General features: G+C 40.4%; 1 protein-coding gene across 5 annotated transcripts in view; it reads right to left on the reverse strand.

The window, feature by feature from the left end:
- LOC124167603 (RNA-binding protein Musashi homolog Rbp6) overlaps positions 1-22,832 on the reverse strand; it is a 716,673-nt gene that overhangs the window by 167,564 nt on the left and 526,277 nt on the right. The gene's annotated exons all lie outside the window — the stretch shown is intronic.

Below are 22,832 nucleotides of genomic sequence, written 5' to 3' on the forward strand. Positions count from 1 at the left end.
ACCATAATGGAGTGAAATTTATATTCTAAAAGGAAAAAGCTAACAAAACTTCAACAATCGTGTCGCACACTGCATAGGAGCCACAAAAATGCAGAAAATGGACACACAACGAGTGACTGAGGAATCCACGAAGGAATCCACGAAGAACACATATGGCAAAGGAAAAAATGCCTGAGAGAAGAGGAAGACTAATATCAACTAACCATTTTGATTGTATTAGGTGAATACTGGAAACTTTTAAGTACTCAACGATTGTGCTAGTAGTAATTTTGTTGAAGCATTTGCGTAGACGGCTGGTGTCCTGACACCTCCTGCCACACACCCTTTTAGGCAACTTTCGGGGTTGTATGTAGATGTCGATGTAGAAAGAGAGGCTGGCTAGGATGGCTAGTCACGGCAAGGAGGACAGCACGCGTCGAGTGCAGGACGTTTTGATCCACATGCCGTCAACAAGCATGGACAAAAGCAAACGAAATAAAAAAAACGAGCATCGAAGGCTCCAAAGAGCACTCCGCTTCCACTTTGGACCCTTCGAACGTTAACGAAGCCATGGTGACGCACCGAGTGACGCCGACCCCGCCTCCACCGGCCAATCATGGAAATTCTCTTGCGCTCACGTGGATCACCCTCCATTTGCGCCCTTCTTCATCACTCAGGGGGTCGAAATTGTTTCGGCCGACCGCTCCGACGGCGAGCGACCCCGCTCGGATCTGTACACGGTCGTGAGGAGGGGGCACCCGATTTGTACGGCTCAAAACCGCACCCCCCCTCTCTCAAGAGGGCCAAAACGCAGAAAAATAGGGAGAAACTCCTGCCCAACCTCCAAACTCCCTGCACTGCACTCCTAGGAAAGGGCAAACAATCAAAACGGGAGCGACAAATGACCCCGTGTCCGGTTGACCTCGTCCAATTAGGAGGGAAATGACCGGCTGCCACAGTGACAGCGGGAGAGCGAGACAGCTAGAAAAAAAAGGGAGGGTGATTTGACAAGGTTTAAAGAGAAGGGCAGCACAGAGAGTGCTGGGATCAGGGGCGTCTGCTTAAGGAATTGTGATGGAGTTGGTAAACATTTAACCTACTCGACAACAGATAGGTAGCTAATGAGCATCTTACGAATTATTTTTGTCTAAAACCCTTGCAAAATAAATTTTTACCGCTGCTTACATTAACAGTGACATTAATTTTCTTGTTCATCCTCGAAATTGCTCTTTTCCCACTAATGGTACTACCGAGCAAAGGCGCAAAACTTTGAAGAACAAATCATGCTGAAATTATACACTTTACGTGCCGGGTGTCTCCGCAAATTTCACCTCAGACCGTTCTACATACGCATCATTTCTTCCCTTAGAAAGGCAGTCACTCGCTCTTTGGCGTAAGGTAGGTGTGATAGGTCAGTGTATATCTCATTCTAAATTAAGCCACTGGTATGTGAACATATAGCACTCACTCAGGCAATGCGGGCTATTATATGTTCCTGCGCCCCCTTGCTCCGCGAGGATCTATTGTTAGGAGCTTCTAAAAGGTTTTACCCCATTTTTCGTGAAAACCTTCGACTAGTACCCAAACATCCTCCCCAATAGGTGCTTATATCTATCAAACAATAATAATATATCCTGGCTTTACGATGTAAATCCGTTCTGGAGGACCGTTTTAACAGTGAATCCCATCGTATTGTTAATCCGAATTATTTCCTGACCAGGAATAAATATGAAGAGTATCAGCACAAGTAAACGTAGTTATGTTAAACTTATAATTAGTTGTCTCGAGCGTGACTTCATGGAATCGACTTAACATAATGAAAAGTAAATAAAATTGTAATTCCACATAAATCATTTGAATAAGCATTAAAAAAACTTTGTAATTCATGAGGAATTACAAAATTTATTAATTTTTTTATCTCAAAAACATATTTAATTCACAAAGGAGGCGCAGAATTATTTAACTGATTACGCATTGTGTGAGTGGTAACAAAACCGAATGAGTTTGAACCTTTAAAAATCACGCGCAAAATCGTACACCGAAATCATCGTAAGCGGAATCCATCGTAAAGCGGGAGTCAACTGATCGCTACCCACCACGCTCCTCGAAAACTCCAAGCCCTCCACTCTCTCAAAACGCCATGCGTAATGCTCGAACGTCTCCTACGTATCCCGTCCCCTCCATCACGGACCTACCGAAAGGGGGCGCGCGTAATTGACATCTGGGACGGGGAGTGTGAAACCCAGGGGCTTCTCACGGAACGCAGGAGGCTCGATGGATAAGGAGATGACGTAACAGACGAACGAAGATGAGGATGGACGATGATGCGGGAGCGAGAAGAGGCGCATGGCATCCATTCCCGCCCTCCTCCTCGCGAGAAGAAATATAACAAGGGGCGAGAATAGAAAGAGTGGCAACGAGAGATTTCCGCCGCGCGGAGGGAAACAAATGAGGACTGTTAGGCGGGGACGGGGCTCATGCGCTGCGCTCCGGTAGGTCCAAAGGGAAAAAGGGGCACGGGCGCAGTTTACGACGACTGGTGACCGTCTGCTTATTGCCCGGTCCAAGAGGTTGAAGGCGCAATGTGGCCTCGGGGGTTTTCCAGACAAATGAGGGGAGGGATTCGGCATTGATCATCGGGCTGGGAGACACTAAATGACGAAAAATTGGAGAGATAAAGTGCAGTCAATCGGAGGGAAGAAGCATCGCCTAGAAAAGTGAGGGCATAAAATACAGCACGGTGACCCCCAGTGAGGGATTCCGTTTTGGTCAAGTTTTATTTTCAATGGCATTGTAGGGATTTCGGAAGAGTACTACGATGAAAAATAACGGGACCACAAACCATATCTCTTCCAAAACGTGTTATAATTATAAGCTTATATTCACAATTTTATCAGATTTAAACTTTTCCCCAAAACTTATATTTAAAAATAACTCTCAACGTCGAAAAAACAAATGAATGCAGATGAAAACAAATGAACAAATGAATATATAAAATGAATGCAGATTTTATAGTACCTAGATTAAAATATTGGTGGTGATTTGTCGACTTTATGTTCATGAATTTAAGAAATAGGTGTCGAATAAAATGTATTAAGAAAGCCACAAATAAATAACGTTTCATCACCACAAAATGAAAAAAAAATATTGCGCAATACTCAGTGCGAAACTGCGGTTTACTGTGGTACAGAAAATATTATTAATCGCATGTTTATAATCCCAATGGCAATGAAGAGTAGGAGTTCAAAAATCAGATTGAAAACGTCATCAGTATTTACACAAAATATTTATCACTACTGTGCTAAAAGACCTATTTATATGGCTACGGTGGGGTTAGGGAATAGTCCAGGTTTGAGTCCCGCCTGGGTAAGTTGCACCAATCCTGCATTTGTGATTCTCTATTATTATATGCTGTATCCAACTCCTCCTACCCCCGATTTAAAGGCTCAACGGTGCTGATTTCGGGGTGAAGCATGTACAGAAATTAATTGTATCTGTTCTCGTGAATTACTTCTTCAGAAATGTGTACTGAAGGAATATGAAAATGAATAATTCCCGAGAATATCGATCGTTGTACAGAGGACGAAAATATTGTCATTTTTGATGACACTAACTCCGATGTTTACGCGAAGCGGATGGAATCAAATGACTTCGTGGAACAGGAAAAGAAGGGGAGTTGAAATGGGAGTGGGTTTATACGGGGAGGTAAATAGGCATTTGCCATGGAGCACAACTGCACGGAGTCAAGGAGACGCAAGGGAGACGATCGCAATGTGTCACCAGGAAGGCGCTCGTGCACGAATATTCCAAGATTGCTTTCTTTCCCATCGAAGGCAGAGCCATTTCAATAACATGCCGTCCTTCATATCAAATGCGGTCGGCGCGCCGCAGTTCCTTTACCCAGGATTTAATCAAAGCCGAAGGGAATATGACGTTATCCTCTGCCATCGAGGCGCTTCTATTCATTTCTATTGGGTGGGTACCACCTGCAAAGACAACTGAATTTGTGTCAATAGCAATAGAGCACTGCCCTTCCACTCGATATCATTATAAGTATTATTTTCGTTTACGTCAGCACTAACCGTCGTGTTTTTCGTGGTCCGTTTACTAAATATCACCGTCTCGTTTCCAGAAAAGTTATTTTGACAATTTTAATTCGACTTTTTATTTACAATTCCTTGGACAAAGCTTAATTGGCTCCAGTAGCAGTTAGAGACGATCAATTCCTTAGAATTGAAAATATTTACGTTTTAATTACAATTCATAATAACAAATACCCAATTTAATGAAAACCAATTTCTAAGCAAGGAGTACTGAGAATTAATAACACTACGCTCTTGGATCAAATTTTAAGTCGCCGCCAAGGCACAAAAATGCTAAACATTAATGATAAAATCCATCAATCGGAATGCAATTTCGAGAAAACTCTGTAGGCACTACATTGCGTCAACATCTATGGTCTTTAGCAGCATTAAAACATAGACGTTGCCAAAGCTGATAACTATATTCTGTTTTAATGATGAAAAAAAACATTAAAGAGTTCTTTAAATGTCAACGCATAATAAACATAACGTGCGTCAACTAAATTTTGTGCCCAATTTTTGTACCTTTTCAAAGTGTTTCCATAACACGATAAAAATAAACTTCATAAAGTCCATGCCTGTTGAAATTAAACCAATTAAGCCGACCATTACTTATTCATCTTTTTGAATGGACCAAATGGTTGACTGCAGGCATACATCGGTGCTTCTGGACGTGATGAGCTACACTTTCAACAAATTATGAATTATTTAATAGGAAAATGGGAAAATGCCGATTTTCGAGGATTAAAATAAAATACAAGAAACCTCGAAAGAGAATCTCCTGCTTGTCGGGATACTAACTAAATGGCTTCGAATATATAGCACAGAAAATTATAATGAAAAAATTTCATAAATACAAGAAAAAGATTACACTCTGGCAAAGAATGGAAACTCGATCCATTATCTGCCGTTTGCCGTTGACTTGATAAAAATAGAATATACGGAAAAATTTGCAGAAGAAAGGAAATTAAGAAAGCCTTCTAGGAACAAACAATGGACATCTGGCAATAAAATTAAGATATTATCTGGATAAGTCGCACGTTTTGATATTCAGAACACTGAAATCGGTCGCCGACTCGATGTTCAAAATCTCTGTTAAAATAGATACTCTTACGCAGTAACATACGATAATGTACTGCCAGTACGATGTGTCCGGGACGTCGCGTCGGTTAGAATGGATAAAATGATTTGAAATGGAAAGAAGGAGATCAGGAAGTTCGAATGAATTCGAGGCCCGGTGAAATAGAGGTGTGTCAAAAGCTGAAGAGCAAGTATTGAGAACTGAACAACGATAAAGCAACAGAGGATGTGATTGAAAGATGATTAATACGTTACCGTGGGAAAGGATAACGGGAAAGGGAATCACATTTGTAAATCGCGAGCCTTCAGGTGTGAATTCTAGAACCCGACATTCAATTAATGATTGGGTCAAATACTCACCTTAAACGATAGATGGTCCTTTTTAATCATTTGATTCAAGCGATTTCGCACAATTCGCGCTTTTAATAACACTTGCCTGCCTTCAAAGAGTCGTGCCACGAAGAGCACGGCTTGACATCACTTCCATCGGAATAGTGTAGCATTTGATTTGGTAATCAAATTGCTTCCGAGTATAGGGATCGTGCTTCCTCTAAATTAAACTCTACGATTTGGATGTAAACCCCGGGCTTTAAATTCAACAGTCGACCCACCAAATCCTCCCTATAACTCCAGTTCAATAAAAAATAAAAAATATAATAATTTTACCCGCGATTACCACGGATGTTCCACAAAAAGTATGTAGCACAAAAAATCAGCACAAAAAAATCGAAAAATGGTCTCACCTATTACCCATCCTAAATGGCGCTTTTCACAGTAGCCCGCAAAGTCTAAGGCCAGCATCTTGCGTGAATATAAGTATACGAAAATAGTAAGTGACTCCAGCGGATTCCTTTTGGTTAAGTCCACCAAGGAGAAATGGAAAGTGGTAAAGGGGACGAAGGGGAGGAGAAGTAGGGTGAGTGGAAAGGGTGAGAGTGACCCTTGAGGCCAGGTCACAGGGATCTGGAGCGGTAGTCCGCGAAGGGAGAAGGGATCAAACGTTATAAAGAGCGTCTCCATGGCCCCTTCTCTCTAGATTCCCGCCCACATCTCCTCTACATATGCAGGGGCATAAAGAAGTGGTGGCAGTAGTGGTGAGACAGCAGAAGTTGAGATGAGGGGGCGGCCAGAGGGAGGAAAAGCTATAAAAAAATGGGCAAAGTGGACGGCGGATCTGGGAAACGAATTGGACGGAAAGGTGGGCATCTGCCCGCTTAAATTGCGTTTACTTGGCAGCACCTACGCAACTCAACTGGGAATTTAAAGATGGAGATGAAATGGCATTACCTGAATTGTTCAAACGCTTGCTGCATGCACTTTTGAATGGTCTTAATGAAAAATAAAAGGGAATATGAAGAAAATAAGAGTATGAAATGTCATACTAAAGGTTGATTGCATGTTGAAAAGATGGATAGTAAAATCGAGGATACTAGCCGTTGAGTCATACGTAGAGCGAAAAATATACAAGAACAAGGCTAATATTTAGGCTATATTCAATAAGGGAACGTATTTGAAAAACTGCTCCACCAGTATTGTTACACAATAATATCACTTTAGCATTTGCATTTAAAGATATAATTTCAAAACACTAGATTAGGATAGTTACTAAAAAATAACTTTAATTTCCGCGATACTGTGAATTAAAGAAACATAATTGGGCAAGATAGAGTTGAAAGAAGCATACAGCTAAGCGAAAATGTTTTCAATTTGTAAGAAGCGTTTCGTTCATTTGATCATCACCACGTATGCATGAGGTGGTGACTTCAGAAATGTTCTTTAATGAGGCAATCATTTCCTAGATATCTCGCAACATTGCTCAAGGTTCAGCTAACAATAATTTTGAGTCAGCTTCAGGATCGCTCTTTAGTCACTTCTATAAAATTAGATAGGTGAAATTAAGGTAAAAATTAAGCAGTGAAATAAATCAGTGTCCCGAAAAAACAAGGAGCGCCTAAATGCACACAAATATTAGCAGTATCCTCGAGCGGATTGGGGAACAAGGATTGATTTCTTAAAAAAAAAAAACGGGGTCTCAAAATGAAAATTTGAAATAAAATTTATAATTGAAAATCAATAACATGTCTATTCCATATATTTTAGAGAGAAAATCTACGGAGAAAAACAGACTAGATTGGTGAGAGAGATCGATTATTAAATCCTCCCAAGTGGAGGGAAATTAGAAACACTTGAGGCAGCCAGATGTGCCCGACAACGAGAGGATCTCGAGGGCACCTTAATCCTTGCAGGACACTTTGAGACGAATCGCACGCAATAAATTACGGCGGAGCCGAGGGAAGAAAACTCTCTCGACTCCCTCACCCCATTCTTCTTCCCCTTTCCACCAACTAAAACGGTAACGAGAACAACAGCCTATGTTTCTGCCGGATAGAAAACTCGGCCTTGTAGAACGCCGAAACGGGGAGGCAAAAACATCCACTCTCCTGTTTGCAGGATCGAAAGTTTTGAAAGGAAAAAGAAACCAAACAAGCTAGGCCCCGGTAGTATCTCGCAGGACGTACTTCCAAGCACAAACAAAAACATACACATACATTTCCCATCCCAAAAGCCCCCAAAAACCCTCCTCCCTCCCCAGAAATTTCCCTCAGCCACGCTATACGTACAACTTTCCCTTTCCACGTGGATGGGAGGAAGTGGGGGAGGGGGGGGGGAGGAGACGGAGCAAAATCCTCGGCGAGAAAAATAGGGTAAGAGAAAGACGGATGGCGAGGATAACACGTCGGATGAATCCAAAAGTGAGAGACGGATTCTCCTGAAACAAAACAGCCCGAGAATTAAAATGACTGGGAGCACTAGAGAAAACGTACGGAGACGGAAAAGGCGGAAGACAAGGAGTTGAAAAAAATAACGGGAGAAAAGCAGAAGAGGAGACGGTCCTCTTCGTTTTGACATGACGGCCAGAGAGTCGCCAGTGAGGATACCTTCGGACGATAGGAGGAAAAGAATGGGGCAGAGACGGAGAGAGCGCACATGTCGGCGTCACACGAGTGTATTCCCGACTGGTGAGAGGTACCTGCTAAGGTGCGTATCTATTACCATACTCCTGCACCACGGTTCTCAAAGGAAACAAAGGGTCATTTTTCCTCATCAATATCTCAAAAGCATAATTCTACTTCATTCATGATGTTAGTTCATGCAACAGGATTTTTGTAAAGGATTTTTAAATGCTAAATTCTTTTTTCCCTGCATTTATGCAATAATAAAATCGAAGATTTAATGATTCGTTACAGTTTTACTGAAGACCATAATTTTAATGATTATAAAGGTATTGACTATCTAACAATACATGATATAATCGATCATCTCATTCCATTTACATTGCAATGGAGAATGAGCATGTTACTATTTATATCCTATAAAGTTAGTGACGATGAAGAGACCGAGGGAATATATGCAATTTTATGCAATATTTCACAATATTTCATAAAAGGAAATATTATTATCACTATCAAAAGAAAAAAGTCACGCATCTCTGAAGTTTTCTGTTGAGTAACAGTGATTATAACTGGGTTGACACAAAACATGAATGTTGGAATTCCACAAGTTTTCTACCGTTTCCAGATGGTTCAAAGCTCCCTGCTATGCATGAAACATGAGTACTTTCCTTATATTGCTAATAGGTACATAAGAAACCTATACTAGAGTAAATATAACTGATTGACATCTAATAAATAATTTGGCTGAGAGAAACCGAGGAATTTTTACGCTTTATTCATACAATTTTCAGTAAAATATTTCATTCAACTGTTTTTGAACAAAATTTCGTGATGAGCTCCGTGGATAAGTGGTATGGGGAAGGTGGGCAACGCCTGCTTTTCCACCCGCTTAATAAATCCAAGTCGACGCGCGTCGGAGAGGCGGCGTTGCGGGTGAAAGGGAAGAGGATCTGCCCGCGGGCGGCTGAGATGAATGGGGACAGGCTGAAGGGGGCAGGCTGCTAAGGACGGGGGTGTGTGTATGAATGTATGTGAATGCACGGGGGGGGAAGGACGAACACAAATCCCACAACAAGAAGAAAGGAGTGAGAGAGAGGGAAAGAGAAATTAGGAGAGAGAGAGAGAGGAGAGACTAGTGCGACGTCCGACACGAATGACTATCGCAATCTTCCCGTCGCAACCCGCGTGAAATATCGTCGGGACCTCGACCGAAACAATAAGGCCCTCTCTCAGGGTTTCCAAAGGTAAATCAAATCTTTCTCCTTCCGAGCCGGGTGGGGGGGAGGGAGTAGTGGCGCGGTTGTTGTGTAGGGGAAGGGATAAGTACAAATGGTTTCGCACGGTGAAGTTGAGGGAGGGGTAACGCAAAAGTGAAGCGTTTTACGGACGCGGGGGTTGTACAATTTATTCGTCACAACGCGGGTCTGTCGTGGGACGGAGGCATTGCATCCGAGCATGCGAGCAGGTAAGAGTTATGGCGAAGTCGGGAGAAGTATTACTCCTAGTTTGTATTTCTCATAAAAAGCAGCTGGGTCTGGCACGACTCATGTGAAGATATGTATACTATACCCCAGCAAACGGATGTGATTATCTCGGGCGTTTCTACCAGCAACCAATGGGATGCGCTGGTTCATGAGCCCCTTTGGCTGAGGATAAGTGGGATGGATAGCTCCATAGATGTTCACTTATAAGATAATCTATCGTTTATCATATTTTTTTCGAAAACTTGTGTTCTGATGAAACAACAACATGTTTTCATGTTTTGATTTGACCATAAGTAACGAAAAGAATTTATAAAAAATGTCGCCATATTGTTCCGTCAGTGGCGGTACCTTACCTCACTTTCTTCAACTAGTATCTTCTTCTTCAACATTTGGCTCACTATTTAACGGCTGCATGATCAAAATACTTGGTGCGACTATAGACAAGCGTCATTTTTGATGCAATTCCATTCGTTTTCTTGATCACAGAAATTATGATAGCAACACATTTTTCCACCACAACACAATAAGAAGAATTTTCAAATTTTAGGGGCGTTCTTTGAATGTTTTTGCCTTAGAACGGTAGCTTAGAGAATGGTTTTAGTCTGAAAGTCAGGGATAGGGTCAATTGACCAACAAATCGGAAAACAAATTTCGATTCCAATGTATACGAAATATTAATGTAGGACTTCAGTTTGGAATAGAGACATCAGGCTATCACTATTTCACTCGTTGATTCCCAAGTCAACAGCACAGAAAAATGTCCTTCCCTTGTTGAAAAATCCCAAAATTTATGTGCAATTTAATCCTAGATGAAAGCCTGTTTTTCTTTTATATGCTTGCTTACCCTATAAAGGATATCCCCATAAAATATTCAATAAAAAGTTTTGAAACAGAAAATTCATTTTTATCCGCAATGTTTCTACGGATTATATTATATTTTGAAATTTTCATCCTCATAACACTACCTACAACATAGTAAGTGTAGATAACAGAGACCATGAAATTTGCGGTAGCATATACAGCGTGAAAAGAGTTACGGCTCTTAAGCGGAAATATCAAGATGATAGGCAAAAAAATCCCGGATAAGTACTAACTATGGAGAATAAAGTGACCTTGCTTTCGTAAACAATGGCAATATCAAGAAGAGAAAAACTAGGAAATTGGACAAAAAAATAATAGAAGAATGATGTATAACTCGAAAGGTTCCACCATACATCAAAACACCAAGCTGAATTCCATTCCTAGACAAAAGCCAGACCTAAAAGGTGGAACAGTTACGGCAATAGATTCGAAAGTTCTCTCGTAGGAAAAAAAGTGACCTAGGATCAAAGTGAAAAACAAACTCTTTCAGTACTATGGGACCGAATGATTTTGGGTACAGGAAAAATAAGGAACAATAAAAGTATTCATACATTCCTATGCTAAGTAAAATATTCTTTCTTTATCGACGAAATTGGTGATTAAAGCAAATACATTTATGCGGCAGCGTACATTTTTAATTACCATTAATTAGGAACTACCGTTCTTTTTACTGAAGTACTCTCTATGGCGGAAATCTTGTGAAAAAATAATGGGTGGAGATCAATCAGTATGTAGAGCAATATTTTCTAAATTATAATTTTATCAATGATGTTTCATCCTCATTTTGACAGGATGCTCCACATTGAAATAATAACATGACTCATCTTGACGAATATCTCTTAATGATGGAAGATTATGGTAAAAGAGAGGGAAAAAGAGAAAATCTTCACATTCAGCAGCGATTGCACTGCTCGAAAAATGGCGAATATAAACTCAGTGAATGAAGCCGAACCTATGTTATAAATGAAATCAATGAAGGTTATAACAAAAAATAGACTAATAAGCTGAAAATCTCTTACTGAACGGTAATAAATTGAAAGCTATGTAATAAAAAGGTACAGATTTTCAATATTTATTTCTTCTCCTCCCATATTACACCATATTTGAAGCTAATAATATAGTAAGCATTTACTAAATTATTTTCATGCTACCGGGAACTATTTCATTCAACAAAGGCCGTGCAGCGCAAAACATATACACAATGCGTGCCATAAACCATAAGGGTTTTTGAAGATTTTAGCAGGAATCAACGGCTGGGAAGAACTTAGGGAGTAAAACGCAACCTGCCCTACCCATCGGTGTGCTCTTCCTCCGATCGCGCCTGAGCAGTTATGCCACCAGCTTCTATAAATGTTCCGCGGGGCGTATGACATTCCGGGCGCAGAGCCTGCTGCTGGATGATTCATGGCGGAATCGTTTGAGATGGCGGATGGGAAAGACGGATGGAGAAGAGGCCGGGTTTCGAATGGCTAAGAGAGGGGCGGATATAAAGCCAGGGTTCCTCCTCTTAGTTTTCGCTCACGACGGGCCCTCGCACATGCTCCTTTCGGCCTGACGGGAGAACGGCCTGCTGCTTCGGTTGACGCTGAATGTCCCCAGAAGCAAATTGATGAATTAAAAAAATCCGATATGCCAATAAAATTGGTCGGATTTTATCAAGATTTTCAGTTAGCTGATAAAACTCTCAAACGTAATCATTAATAAGCCAATCCAACCTGGCTTTTATCGATACATACACTACTTTTACATCAAATCCAATGCACTGATTTGATTCCGACAACGGTGATAATTGCATTGAAAAGAAGATGTATCAAGTCGGCAGCTTTATTGCAGAAAATGTATGAATGTCAAGACGTATTGAGTCGTAAAAATTGTTCCAAATAGAAAATAGGTAGAAAAATAACGAACAACAATACTATAAGATGATACTGGACTAACTGAAGATGGCCAAAATATTTCGCACTTTCGACAATATACGCACACAAAAACAATTATCATACCTTTTCATTATGAAATTAATTAGAATAAGTAACTACAATGAATTATTTCATTGATACTAACCTGTTAAAACACATTTTTATCATGCATAAAAAAAGAAAAAGTGTAACAGCATTTAGAAGCCACTTACTATTCCTATCTGAAAACCTTATCGGAGTTTCTAATGGCTTTCATTTATTAAGGCACCTCAAAATTGCAGTATTGACGCCAATCAACATCAAAATTTAAGAGTAAATTTATTGAGTGACGCCAAATTCTAGTCTTGAATGCATCAGATGTGAGAACTAAATCGAAATTGCAAACAAAAAAATAGACTCGCAATCATGAAAATCACTTACTGAAGAAATTAAGTGGAGTCCATCAAATCATTCTAGAGCGTTATATTAATTACTTCTTCCTTTTTCTATTTAAAGTTTTATTTAACAAAATATAAATTCCACCCACCCCCACGCTTATTGGTGAGTAGGTCAAAATGTGAGAAAGCATATTCTGGCTTTGCCGCCGAGATTCGCTCTTTTCTGATGAAAATCGGAGAAATAAAAAGCCTCGTTCCGAATTTGTCACATTGAGTGCTTTCACTTTGAAATGTAAACATCTCGTCTACCGTCTAAATATCACTCGAAAACCTTTGCACGAGTGAACGTTAAATCCGTGCTCCGCTCTCAATGCAAAATTGTACGTGGGAATCATTGATAGAGGCCTTAAAATACAATTAATCACTCATACGCAATCACTTCGCTGGGTCGGGTGATTCGCATCCACTTTAAACTTTTAGAATATACGATGGCACCACAAAATCGACTTAAAATACAATTTGTGATTCAATTTCACCATTCGCCTTTGTCTCCTTCGCTGATTTATAATATTCCCATTCTTTCCCGGTAATGGAAAGCGTTGGAGTTCTAAAACTAACGTTTGCCATGCAGCACTAAAGTCTAAAGGATCGAAAAATGAAAACATTTTTCACGAAGCTGTTACCCTCAAGAAGAAGAAAACGCAAATGTTATATTTCGTTACCACTCTACAGTTAATTTATTTCACTAAGCCTGAGATTCATAAATAGCATAAAAAGGCTTAATATTAACGTAGAAGTACATATATAATTAAATATTAAAATGTACAAAAATACGATAGGATAACTATGTAAGCAATAACTATGTTCATAATTTGATACCGAGAAAACTTAAGCAAATACCACTGAGCGAACTACAGGCTTTGATATCGAACTAAAGCCAATAACAAACACTTGATTAACTAAATTATGCGCATGCATGGTAAAACCAAAGCTGAGATAAGTGAAAAGCAATCGCCCCTCTCAAACGAGAATCCAAGGCGCAACATATTAACGCTAGCTTCACACAAGGGTGTTCGATTCCAGGCAATAAATCATTTAATATGAGCAATGCGGTTGCCAGTAATGAGGAAATAGTAACATGAAATTCGATTTCATTCAGTATCCATCCGTACGATGTAAAGGATCAGCTTGTGAAGGATAGGTTAGGCTGTGGCTTTCTGACGTACAGCGATTTCAATCATTTGAACATCAATAGCCGCCGAACTATTTCGATTCGGTCAAAAAAGGAAGCACAACGGGCGCAAAGATGAGAATGTGTAACCGATGTACCGTTATTATCAAGCGGGTTCATTGTGGCCCGTTTGATGATTTTGATTTCGCCGTCATTTCGTAATTTCCAGCCCAAATTGATATCCTCAGCTGATATTACTCACGCGCAGCTTGGCTTCAATAATTAGACGTGAAAATATTGATGTCCTATCAATGCAAGGCATTGATAACTTGACTGTACGATTAAAAACCAAATTTAATACAAAATACATACTCCTTAGAGGATGTGGAGGAAAAATAAAAGAAAAAGATATATTTCTCCAAAATAATTTCAGGAGCTGAAGATAACACTTGATATAAAAATTAAATGGAGATAATTACTAATACTTTAAGGAAAGAAATTTTTTTTAGTATTACAGCACTCGCAGTTTTGTGAAAACAATATTTTGTAATGTCTCACCCTCATTATCACCATCAGAGCTGAGATGAATTGAAAGAAAAATGTAGTAGAATACATGCATCAATTCAATTTAATAACAAAACCAATTAAAAAACAATTTAAAAGCTCCTATGTACTCGGTCTCGCATTTGACTGCTACCTGGTTACCTGGTAGGAAATCGGTTCACAACCTTTAGTTTTCGCTTTTTTTATATACTTTCCAAAATTTTCACTCCAGCAACGGCCATAACATTGAAGTCAAGGGGGTCGTCATTATTCCTATGTCATCATTTTTCCTATTACAAAACGACTCTCCGTTTTTTTTGCCGGTTAATTCCTATTTAGAACGTGTAAGCAAACAAAAGCACTTGAAATTGCTCGTAAATAAGACCCTGCCCCACTTCGTAGGAAATCTCAGCACAAGAGGAAAATCGCCATTAGCGATGGAATCGCTAATAGCGGGATATCACGCCTTCAAGTACTGAAATAATCTCGGGCTAACCGCAAGCTACAGGGAGCCAAAAAAAGGAGCACTCCCCACAGCTGTACGCCATCCTTGGCCTGTTAACTGTTATCTCATTTACTTCCACGATCCCAGTCTGCGCGACCGAAAATCGGAGCGCCTGCAATAAATCAGTCAGGCAATTGCCAGAAGACCTGGGGTGCGGAGGGTGCGGGAAGGAGGGACCGAAGGGCGCAGCGCTAGACGGACGGCGCGGGCGGCGGCCGCACCCGTGGTTCAATCTGCGGCAACCTATCGCAGCCCTTAATGGGCCAGCGGCTCCACGTATTATAAGAGGCACCATCGATACACACGGGACCCAAGTATTCCTTCCCCACAACGGCTTGCTGCCTGGGTTACGTTTAACGAGATTGGAACTGAATACTTATTTTCTCTAGTTGATATTTTGCTAAGAAAATTGTAGTTCCTAAGAGTTATGCTTCACGTTGATATTGCAAAAATTATTTACTACAATTGACCGTTATTCGCTGCAAATAACATCAAAGACCCATTCTTTACCGAAAAATATATGTGCCGTAAATTCTCAAAAATTTAGACTAGAAAAAATAAAAACTAATTAAACCATAAATTTTATTCTCTACAGTGATAGTTAATCCTGAATAGGTTTTATTTAAAAGTATAACTCATTTAATACATGCTGTTCAAAAGTAGAAGACAGAAACAGGAAAAATTAGGGCAAATAAAAAAAACTGAGAAAGACTACAAGTATATTTTCAGGATTTATTTCTATAATTTTAAGCATGGAGCATAACGAGAAAGAAAGAATAACGAGCAAAGTTATCCAGGGTATCCTCCAATTTGTACACTTAATTGGTCACTAAAACCGTGAATCAGCATACTTTTCTCGCTTTCCAACACGTAAAAACTCGGGAAAATACACATTAATCCATTACTTGACTCAAATACCTTTAATCTGGATTATTCGGGCCTCAAACCGAACGAATTAGCATTAAAATATCCTTTTTTTGCATTACTATAAATACTGCAAACGTAAAAATTATAATAAAGAAGCATAGAAATATCATCATTAAATAATCAATACAGAACATCTCAAAGAAAACTACCAAAGTAAAAATGTATAATAATAACGCATGAATGGAAATAAGGGACATGTAATCTGGCAAATATAAAAGAATACGAAAAAAAAATCAAATAAACTCTGCCAGAGCTTATTTGTGGGAATGACGGCAGAGTTTGCGCCAGGGAAACTAGGGAATAGAGAGCGGTGGCGAGCTCCACTCCGGGACAATAAATTACCCAACGGGACCTCGTTAGGACCCGTTAGACCCCAAATCTTCGAGTACTCAAGGCCGGAGTAAACTTATTACATTAGCGCGGAGTATTCCCCAAATCAGTTCGCGTTAAGGCCCCCACCTCCGAAGACCACCTCTTCGCCCACAAGACGGGAGCAGCCAGGAGAAGAGGGGGATGCTGAGAAAGAGTTAGGTAGATCAGGAAGGGATGGGGAGGATAGGCAGATGGGGTGGCGGGAAGCAGAATCTCCTTGGTGCATGTGAAGGAAGTGGTGAAAATGATCTAAAAGTAAGGGAACTTTATAATGTGGGGAGATACTTAATTATGGAACACCGTAAAAAAGATATCAACTTTTCTTTCCTCAGAGATTTGGGTAGCTGAAATAAAATATTATTTCCACGTGAAATAATTTCACAATATAGCCACATTTTAAATGAAAATTTTACAAAATTAAACTCGAATATGCATCAAAATTTGTTGAAGACATTAAAGTTACCATTAAATACCATTAAAGTTATCTAAATAATGAAAATAATGTTCTCGTGTACAAGTATTCAACTTTTTAATATATCTTTAGCGTATACAAAATTGTACAGATGAAATACGTTAGTAATAGAAATTTTAAAAAATCTCACCAAACAAACTTGAGCCATTGGTGCTTAGTAAACCGCAACAATTGTGGTGAAAAAATCGGAGCTGAAGTCACAGATATCTATTTCCACATGTCTAAAAAAATTAACTAATATGCTCTTTCTTGATCTGTACTAGGTACATCGAGGCCTGAGGTATGTTGCCAATGAATACTATATTTTTTCTGCAGAAGAAGAGAAGCCACAAGAAAACCGACTAAAGTATTTCATATATTTGATTACCGTACATGCTGCTCACGCAGCAAAATATTCCATTCATCAAAAATAACTTAAGGCATTGAAAATTCACTAGATGAAATTTGACCGCAATAAAAACATTTTGATTGGCATATCATAATAATGTGAGCTATCACTTCTTGATTAACTATATCTCTACTGAAAAAGTGTATATACTGAGGATCACGGACGAGGACAACGTCTGTGGGAAATTGAGCTTTAACTCGATCTGAATTTGTTATTTCGATACTTAAAGAACGTCATCAATAAAACCCGACTTTATCTTTAAATGGAAACGAAGTGGCTGGATTGAGTCGTTGAATAGATCCTTGCAGTCTCGGTGGAGTTTCCTTTAGGATACAATGGGTCTTTGGAGCCGATACTTCTAAGCCCGGCAGTACATTGCAACATGGACACTCTAAACTCCCTTACAGCCGAGTCCAACGGCCTCCTCGGAGCCCTACCCCCCTCCCCCCCCAACAACCCTTCCCGCACACGCCGGGTCAAGAAAAAGAAGGAAGACTCTCTTCCAACCCTGTATATCCCGACAATCCGACCAGCTCCTTCTCCTGAGCTACCTGCCAAATAGCCCCGCCTCCAACCTCTATACTATCACTCCTAGGCACATTCTCCCTCCTCTCCATGTATTTTTTCCTTCCCCCACTTTAAATCCATTCAGGTCCCATCCCTCTTTCCATTTCCAGGGACACCCCACTTCACTGCTGAGGAGGTGGAGACCACATCTCGTCCACATGCGAACGCACACTCTTTGCCTGTTTCCAGCTTTGCCAAAGTTTCCGGCCAAACTCTCACGACTCCAATGCGAGGGGTGTTGGAGTGAGGAAGGATGGTAGGGGGGGAGGGTGGTGTAGGAGGGGCATATAGGAGGGGGGAGGGGGTGAGTAGATCTTCGAAGTTGCCCCGTGCGTCTTCCAAACTCAACCAGTCTCCCATTCCGACTCCCTATATCGCCGTCCCCAACCCACACTCCAAACTGTTACTCTCTTTCCTTGTTTTCGTCCTCAAACCCCTCACCCCCCCCCCCTCATCCATCTGCTTAGATTTCAGCTCTCTTCCAATATAAAAGGAAGAAAGTCCGCACGGATATTTCGAAATTTCATTTAGCATGTTTACGATTTGATAGCCATTGTGGGATTGGGAAAAAATTGCAAAAAACATCCTCTCAAAATCACAAACGCCATGTATAACAAAACTTAGCTCCAATATTATCCAATTTATTAGACCATATATCATATGCAAGCATCTAATTTGTTTATATGCGTGCATATAGCAGCTAATACCTAAACGAAAATATGAAAGCTAAGTTTGATTGGCTTATCCAATTCTTATACATACAAAGAAAAATTTTTTTTCATTATGTTTTGTAATCATGATATGTTGATCACGAAAATTAGCTCGATGGCGTAATGCATGGTAACGAAAACATGGAAAATGTTTAGAAGCTAAATATTATGGGCTAACATTTGATATGACATACCGTTCAAGATTATACTGACAATTTATTGAGAGATATGTTGCACAAAAGGACCTCCCACCTTAGATAGATCAAAATGAAACAGGTACACGTATAGTAGAGTTTAAAATCATTCTCATTGTTAATTCCCCTTCATTTTAGCATAAAGAGTAGAAGTTTAGAATTGGATGCTGTGGAACTGGTCTAAATTTTCTGAAGGAGTAAGCTAATTATTATATTAACCGCGAATTCATAAAAAAACAAACATGACGTTATACGAAAAGTTATAAATACTCCGTAAACAGGAAGAAAAATTGACTGCGGTCGTGATTAATAATACTTGTCTTATTAAAAACATTCCAATTACCTGAAAACACGGATAAGACTATCTATCATATTTAATGAATCACCGATTCTATGAGAGAAATCAGTCCTTTGATATCGAATTACATTTTTTTCGCCGATAAATTTTGGAAGATTTCAACGAGACTAAAATTTATTTTATTAAAAAATCCACACGACACTCCTGGGAATAGTGTTCGGTTTCCATCGCGGCCATAAGGAACTCCAGCTCGTCCAAGAGCTCGTTAACGTCAGCAGCATCTCCTTTACCTGCAGTCACTGCAGTTCAACCCAATGCCCCCCCACTCCCATTCTTCTCCAGACAAGACTGCTCCGCACACAGACGATCCCAACGCACTCCCGCACACGTTCCAACACACTCAAAACCTATCCAAGCCTCCGCTCACTTCTCTCCCGCAAACCCCATTTGCTACGGAGTTTGAGAGCGGACTTAAGGCAATGGGCTGGCATTAATTCCTCTTTAACCGCCGACAGGTGTGCTATTTTCTCGTCTTTTCCTTCCCGCCAGCCACCTCACACTCCCTACCTTCCCACATCCTTCTCCTCGCAGTACCTTACGTATTTCTCCACCCACGTATCTTTTCTATTAAACCCTTTCCCTCCCCCGGCACACACACGCCCCCCGGGGATATCCTTCGCTCTCACCGGGACAAAATCCGCGCCCGCACTACTTCACTCTTCGTGTGCCAGAACCGCTCGCGTTTAACCTCTCAAGACGTCGCCGTCTTCTTCTTCGCCTTCCAACAATACGCTTCCAGAAGCTCTATCGCACTCCCACCTTTGATCTCTCCATTTTGGATCTCATTGTGGCGTGCACAACTGCACCTCTCCCCCCTTCTCCAGCACCTCAGATCTCTCCTCATCACAATAGAGTCACCCGTTACCTCATACGACCCCTTCTTTCACATTCCATTAGTTTCCTTCGCAATTCGACTCCTCACTACTTCGTTAAATCCTGATCCTACCACCTAATTTTTGTCAATGGCATTTATGAAGGATTTATGATGATTTCTCATTACTTTACTAAATAATATGAATTACTTCACAAAAAAATATGAATCAAGCGGCATCAATACTCAGGGAAGTGGTCAATACTCAAAAAGTGCCCACAAAAGTTAAATTGTGGCGGTGGATATGCAACGTGTGTAACAGGAGTCGCTATATGCACGGATATAAATTGCACAAAGTATAAAATAAAAATGGTATTAGAAGAAAATATTTGAGCTACAGCGATGAAAAATTAGTTTTGAAGGATTTGGCGATGAAAAAGCTCCATCAATTGAATTGGCTAGTGTTTCTGAATTTGATTCTTTGTTACAAGAATAAAATCCAACAATAACTAACCGATATCAGGTGCTAATGTAAGGATATCCATTGGAAAGAACAGTAAAAATGTTATGATGTGGTCGTTAAGGGGTGAACTAGTACCAACCTGGATAAGAGAAATAATTTAAAAATAATTTCATGCAGGACGTTATGATATAAAACAGCAATATTTCCAAAAGCGGAGGAATTGAATGCACTGGTAAACGCTAGAAAAATTACTTGTCAACTAATACTGTCATTTTTCAATAAATTTGGACAAAAGATTCAATATCGATTGTATTTTACAAATTTACCCAAAAATGGGGTTAAATGGTTTTCTTTTGAAGCTACCTCCTTTTTGTGAACACCGAGAACTGAAATGGTTTATCGCAATACCTGTTATTCCATTGTGAACGAATTGAAAAGGAAAGAACATGAAGAGTGGATCAATGGGATTGATATTCCGAGACTGTCTATTCGTGGATGATTTAAAATCTCACAAAGTGAATGATCTGCTCACTAAACCACAAAGATAAAACCACACAGCTGAAGCCAAGCAAGGGTGAAACCCAACCGTTTCATTCACAAAGGTAGCGCGAGCATTCCGACCGAGTGGGTTGCGGATGGGAAAACTCGAACGCGATGATGGTAATAAACACATTGCTTTCGACATTTGAAGCGATGGGAACAAAGGGAAAGGCTGAACCGGAAAGACAGAAAACGGAATCAAACGGGGAAAGCGTCTCGGATGCGAAGGAGGGACGCGAGGAAGAGAGAGAAGAAGAAGAAGAAGACTGGGATGGAAGGATTCGTAACAGCTAAGTTGCGCTGTCGGCGGCGGATATTCGAGTTTTCGGAGGGCAGCCATGCTTGGAAGAGATGTGATGTCAGATGCGTCGAGTCAGTGACAGGGGGAGGCATTGCTAGCGATTCGGAGAAATGAGAAATGGCGCGGAGTTGTCCCGGGAAGATACGCAAGATGGCTGCGAGAGGGAAAAAAAGAGGAAGGAAAAGATAGGGTGAAAGGTAGAAAACGAAAATACGAATGGGAGAAGCGAAGGGGAAATTCGAGCCAAGATCAGCCGTTTCGCTAAGAGAATCGATGTGGTAAATGAAATGGGATGGATACTGGAAAGTAACCGGAGTGAAGCCGGACGTAACGAAATCAAGGAGAGGGAGAGATAGACACTGAAATATTAGCCAAACCTCACAACTGTCAAAGGAAGTGGACAGAGAACAAATGGAGGTATTTATATAAATAAGCTCAATCGAGTCATTTCAGCTGCAAACTTATTTAATAATAACAAAAATATCAGCTGATTACGAAACAAATATTGAATACCAAATGCTTTGAAAACCAAATTCATATTAACCTCTTTCAACTTCATCACTCAATGTAAGAACGAGAAAAGTTGATGGCAATCTTTAAGTGGATTCCTTAAACCTAGGTGCTACATTATGCAACCAAAGCACAACTTTCCAAAACAATATACTTTAAAGTTAAAGTCATTGGTGCTCAAACTACTACCCTCACCATCATCTTCCTAGCCATCATCAATATAAAACGACCCTGCGCTACGTAAATTGTAGTAAAAAGGTAGCACCATATGCTAAAACATTCAAGCCAATTCCCTCTCCTTTTGTAAAGAGATCTCGGGTTTGGCACCGAGTAACACCAGTAAAGCAGTCGATGACCGAGAGAATTTTACAAATATTACTCGCCAAAAAAACCTCTTTACATAAATAAACTCTCCCTCACAAATTTTCACGCAAACATAAAATCACGATCTGAAATAAATCCGGACCGGTTTCGATATGATCCTTCACCCGTCGACACTCCATGAAAATCAAAGCCGATAACAAATGAGCGAGGCGAGGGAGAAACCCACATATATAGATGAACGGTCTCGAAATAAATAAATAAAATAAGGAGAGGAAGGAGGCAGCAAGGCGGAAGACGGATGATAGCGAGTGAAGTCGCGGAGCCGACGGAAGTGCGTGACGGAGGAGTGACGAGGGAGGGAGAGGAAGAGTGAGCGATGAGTCGAGGAAAAGAGAAAGGAAGACGAAGGCTTAAAAAGAACGAGGGGAGAAGCGCGCGAAAGGGGAGGGGGGGTGGAGACAAAAGACGCTCGAAATTAAGCGTGCGTGAAATGGAGGAATAGGGGGATGTCTTATATACATCTATGTATATAAAAAAAAAGGAACCGGAGAAAAAGAGAAAATTGGCATCACACGGCGACGGGGCGAGAAGTTTCGAACGCATTGGGGCGGAGACTTTTTCAGGGAGGAACGGAGATTAATGAGGAGGGAACAATGGAGAGAGAGAGAGATGGAGAGAGAATGGAGGTCAGAGGGAGAGAGAGTGGAAAATGGTGGGATGCGGGCAGGTTAGTGAAAAAGGGGACCAACTGGAACGCCAATGACGGGCATAGGAAAATGATGCCAAACCTTTTGACGAGAGCGAGCCAGCGAACATTAATTAAAGAAATCCATTTCCATCGGGATCATATGGGGATTTTTTAAAGCTAACACATGCGTTGGCATATCGAACGATTGATAATAGCTGTTTGAGTGTCTAAAATACAAGATTTAATTATTAAAAT

Source organism: Ischnura elegans, chromosome 1 (genome assembly GCF_921293095.1).
Source record: "Ischnura elegans chromosome 1, ioIscEleg1.1, whole genome shotgun sequence".
In the NCBI taxonomy this organism is placed as follows: domain Eukaryota; kingdom Metazoa; phylum Arthropoda; class Insecta; order Odonata; family Coenagrionidae; genus Ischnura; species Ischnura elegans.